The sequence below is a fragment of the Panulirus ornatus genome, chromosome 31 (assembly GCF_036320965.1).
Source record: "Panulirus ornatus isolate Po-2019 chromosome 31, ASM3632096v1, whole genome shotgun sequence".
Lineage (NCBI taxonomy): Eukaryota > Metazoa > Arthropoda > Malacostraca > Decapoda > Palinuridae > Panulirus > Panulirus ornatus.
The window spans coordinates 5,756,866-5,762,494 of NC_092254.1; the positions used below are offsets into that span (position 1 = coordinate 5,756,866).

Sequence of the window (5,629 nt, forward strand, 5' to 3'; positions counted from 1 at the left end):
ACAATATGCAACATAGGAATTCAATATTATAGATTAATCAGTATGTGGAACTTCATTTTAAAGAGGATATTGATTTTCGGAAGAAGCAGGCATTTGCGACTCTCATCTTTAAAATCATACGTTTTCTGATGTCCCTGCTAGAATACTGGTAATTAAGAGAATTTCTTGTAATGTTAAAGAATGTTGATATAACAACACAACTTGTTCCCATACGTCACAATATTATAGACACAGCTGTGGTGTCCGAGTGGTTAAGGAGATGGACTCGAAATCCATTGGGGTCTACCCGCACAGGTTCGAATCCTGTCCACAGCGAGAGTTTTTAATCGATTTATATATTGAGGATCCAATATCAAGATCTCCGGCCATCATACAAGAAGCACAAATGATTGAAAAAACCGAGTTAAAGGTTTGCGCAACACAAGTGATAAGAGTAAGGACGCTGCTGGTTAGTTGTTCTAAGTAGCAAGAGATGGCAGCACCATTCTCGGGCCGCACGCACTTACGCACGTACACGTCCAACCCTATCACATCCCAGTTGCGATTTGTTTGCTTATGTGTTGTTCTTCGGAGAACTGAACCTTCATTCTTTTTGTCAAGTCCTCTATACAGTTATGAAGCAGAGTACTATTTATGACATTTTATGAAAAACTTATTAAATGATTACGTAGCGTCATAGTCATCCCTAACAGTTATAGGCATGCAGAGCAGTTCTTTAAGGCAAAATTGTTTCATATTCATCCTTGACCAATAGTTATAAGCATATAGAGTAGTTCTTTATGTCAAAATTGATAGTCTAAATGAGTAATGCATTTCTTTTATCTAGCTACTCAAAAACTGTCTAATGTATTTCTTTTATTTAGCTACTCAAAAACTCTGTCAAGGAGTATCTTTTGAGGTACACAGTTCCACATCTCTCATTCAGTTGTGAAAACAAAAAAGTATCATTTATTTTTCGGAGCAAAGTTTCATTCAATCCTTTATGAACATGTATGCAAAGCAGAGAGAAGGAAGAAAGAACAGGGTAAACAATGACTGCCATAGTATTTACCACCGTGTTGTGCTTAAGAGCAAGGCTGAAAAATTGTTGTAGATATACGTTACAACAGCATAGGTATGGGTAAAAAGTCTGATTATGATGAGGTGAAGGATAAACACCGAATAGATGGAGGATAAAGGCTTAGACCACTAGAAAGGGAAATGTCATAAATATCATACATTCATGTATGTGAAAATAAGTTCAACAATTAACAAACGATCAACATACTGAAAATCATGATGACTGATTTTCTGTACAAATACAGGTAGTTCAATCGAATTACAATACCTACAATGAATAGAAAAGTCCAAATATCACGACCGAATGTTCAGCGCTGCACAGTGCACATATAAAATGTTAATTTTCTGAAACAACTGTGCAAGACTGTCTAGTTTTTCACCGAAATTCAAGGGTGTCATTATTTGGTAAACAGAAAAAAAGTAATCATCCCGCTGCGGACAGGATTCGAACCTGTGCGGGCAGAGCCCAATGGATTTCAAGTCCATCTCCTTAACCACTCGGACACCGCAGCTCTGTCTACGGAGGGTCAGGTCTTGGAGAAGTATTTTGTCAATCTAGGTAATCTCTGTCTTCTCAATATCTCAAATGTCAAATTATTTATATGTATCATGCACGCATAAACAAACACTGGTAAAAATAATGAAGATATACATGAAGAGACTATAAGGTAACGTAGCTTCTCCATTTTCAGGATCAATAAAATACGAATGAACACCGGCTATGTAATTTATAAATAAGCGGAAAACAATCATATAACACACCAGATGCATCGTATATACATAAGAATCTTATCAAACACGTGTAGTCTCCTGGATTATGTATCATACGATGATGTTTCAGTGGGCATACGGCAAAGATGATTCGTATATTGATATAAGCTTATTAGTGCAAAAAGCTTGCCCATGAACCAAACGTTGTGCTTTATGTCGATATAAAAAATGGTGGCATTGCCGGCCCTACAATATAATTTCTTTCAAGTCACCTACAAAAATCACATCAAAGTATCCCAAGTTTCAACGAATGTTTTGCGAAAAAATCCTTTACACTATTTTTTATAGTAATCATACATATACCACAGTGTAGCACAACAATCTATGGTACTTAATGTACCACAGTGCAGTACAAAAATCTGTCTCAAAGCTGGTACCGGTATCATTACTTACAAAAGATTATACGATAGTAAACCCTTCCCGTTAATACAGCTTAATCCTGATGATTCAATGCCTGGTGAACTGTAATCAACATCGTTACTTCATAAAATACCGACCACAACAAGAACGTCGGACAACAGCACGTTTGCAGTAACAGCCTGAACTGCCTCGTGCCTGACATCAATACCCATCACTCGCATTCTATATAAACAAGCATCCACCTAGAAGAGCCCACTAAACTAGTTACATACAGGCCGCCCTGTGCCAGTAATGACATCCCGAGAACAGGGTCTCGATGACATAGCCTATGTCAGTCTTAGATTCAGCGGATCTTTATGTATATAAATAAATAAATACATAAATAAATAAATAAATAAATTAATATATATATATATTTTTTTTCAAACTATTCGCCATTTCCCGCGTTAGCGAGGTAGCGTTAAGAAAGAGGACTGGGCCTTTGAGGGAATATCCTCACCTGGCCCCCTTCTCTGTTCCTTCTTTTGGAAAATTAAGAAAAAAATGAGAGCGGAGGATTTCCAGCCACTCGCTCCCTTCCCTTTAGTCGCCTTCTACGACACGCAGGGAATACGTGGGAAGTATTCTTTCTCCCCTATCCCCAGGGATAATATATATATATATATATAATATATATATATATATATATATATATATATTTTTTTTTTTTTTTTTTTTTTCATACTTTTCGCTTTCCCTCCCGCGTTTGCAAGGTAGCGAAGAAACAGAGGACTTGGTAGAAATCCCACCGCCCCCCCTCCCTTTTAAAATTAAAACAAGAAAAAAAAAAAGAAGATTTCCAGACCCCATCCCCTTTCCTGCCTTCTCAATACGCAGCTACTCGACCCGTGTATAAACAACTGACTTTATTCTCCTCTGTTCACCCTGTGAATGTTTACCGAAAATACACTTTTATCGTCTTCATTTCCCGTGGCTCCCCCATAGAGTGTTACCCTACTAAACACATCTTTAGTAAATATATTATTACTATTTATCATATAAACATAAATATATATATACTATATATTTATTTATTCACATATTTTGCTGTCCTTCCCCAGCGTTAGCGAGTATCACGACGAAAGAAACCACCCACCCACTACACTGTACTACAACATCCACACAGCAATATACCACCCATACATCTCATGTCACTACATATACCACAACACATACATACACCCTCACAACATCACACTGCTATTCTTCCAGCCACTCGCCCACAAAACATACCCCATCCCTCTTGATCAGGGTAGCTTCTAAAGACAACAAGGCCCCATTCGTCACACAGTTTCTACTGTCAGCAATATCCCCGAACCACAGCCCCTTTACATCCAGCCCCAAAACTATTCATGTATTACAAGACGCTATCACATCTATATCAATTATATCAGCATCAAGTATATACTCGTATCCATTCACTCTATTCCTGCCGCCTTTCCCCTTAGCAAGGTTAGCCGATCAATCAAAATCTTTTTGCACTCCATTTCCACACCTGGTCCCCACTTCTCGTTCCTTCACTTCGAAATATACTTGGAGGAGTTTCCAGCACCCATCTCTCCATTTCCCAACACCATTTCAAAACCACACCTCTCTTCTGTTTCAACTACGCTATTTATTTCCACACATCTCGTCTTCCCCATTATTGAAGTGATCATTACACCAAAGTACACTTAGAACTTATTCGGCTCATTTCCCCTGCTCATAGGGTCATAAACGCTATCATACATAACATAAAATTATAACACATTCTTCAAACATATATTTTTTGCTTTGAATATGTTTTCGCTTCCCACATTCTTGCAAGGCTCAAGAATTCGCCCACCACCCCCACACATGATTCATTCACTTCCACCATCCGCTAGACCACATCCCAGAATCTAATTACACATACATATATACAACACAACTAATAATATAGATACTACACATCCACATTGTTTTTTTTGCTCACTCGCCCTGTCATCTCCCCCTCGTTTGCGAGGTAGCGCAGGAAAAGACAACAAAGGCCCCATCGTCACACCATCTCATGTATGAATAATGCCAAACCACGCAATATACATACCCTACACAGCTTTCCATGGTTTACCCCAGACGCTTCACATGCCCTGATTCAATCCAATGACAGCACGTCAACCCCGGTATACCACATCGATCCAATTCACTCTATTCCTTGCCCCCTTTCACCCTCCTGCATGTTCAGGCCCCGATCACACAAAATCTTTTTCACTCCATCTTTCCACTCAAATTTGGTCTCCCACTTCTCTCGTTCCCTCCACCTCCGACACATATATCCTCTTGGTCAATCTTTCCTCACTCATTCTCTCCATGTTCCCAAACCATTTCAAAACACCCTCTTCTGCTCTCTCAACCACGCTATTTTTATTTCCACACATCTCTCTTACCCTTACATTACTTGCTCGATCAAACCACCTCACACCACACATTGTCCTCAAACATCTCATTTCCAGCACATCCACCCTCCTGCGCACAACGCTATCCATAGCCCACGCCTCGCAACCATACAACATTGTTGGAACCACCATTCCTTCAAACATACCCATTTTTGCTTTCCGAGATAATGTTCTCGACTTCCACACATTCTTCAAGGCTCCCAGGATTTTCGCCCCCTCCCCCACCCTATGATTCACTTCCGCTTCCATGGTTCCATCCGCTGCCAGATCCACTCCCAGATATCTAAATATATATATATATATATATATATATATATATATATAGATATATATATATAATTTTTTTTTTGCTTTGTCGCTGTCTCCCGCGTTTGCGAGGTAGCGCAAGGAAACAGACGAAAGAAATGGCCCAACCCACCCCCATACACATGTATATACATACGTCCACACACGCAAATATACATACCTACACAGCTTTCCATGGTTTACCCCAGACGCTTCACATGCCCTGATTCAATCCAATGACAGCACGTCAACCCCGGTATACCACATCGATCCAATTCACTCTATTCCTTGCCCTCCTTTCACCCTCCTGCATGTTCAGGCCCCGATCACACAAAATCTTTTTCACTCCATCTTTCCACCTCCAATTTGGTCTCCCACTTCTCCTCGTTCCCTCCACCTCCGACACATATATCCTCTTGGTCAATCTTTCCTCACTCATTCTCTCCATGTGCCCAAACCATTTCAAAACACCCTCTTCTGCACTCTCAACCACGCTCTTTTTATTTCCACACATCTCTCTTACCCTTACGTTACTTACACGATCAAACCACCTCACACCACACATTGTCCTCAAACATCTCATATCCAGCACATCCATCCTCCTGCGCACAACGCTATCCATAGCCCACGCCCCGCAACCATACAACATTGTTGGAACCACTATTCCTTCAAACATACCCATTTTTGCTTTCCGAGATAAT

The 5,629-nt window shown here is 39.9% G+C and overlaps 2 non-coding genes across 2 annotated transcripts; one reads left to right on the forward strand and one right to left on the reverse strand.

Annotated features, from left to right (window-relative positions):
* Positions 1–233: 233 nt before the first annotated feature.
* Positions 234–315, forward strand: TRNAS-CGA (transfer RNA serine (anticodon CGA)). The gene has a single exon. It is a non-coding gene; the product is annotated as a tRNA-Ser (tRNA).
* Positions 316–1,489: 1,174 nt separating this feature from the next.
* Positions 1,490–1,571, reverse strand: TRNAS-UGA (transfer RNA serine (anticodon UGA)). Its single transcript has one exon. It is a non-coding gene; the product is annotated as a tRNA-Ser (tRNA).
* Between the last annotated feature and the right edge of the window lie 4,058 nt (positions 1,572–5,629).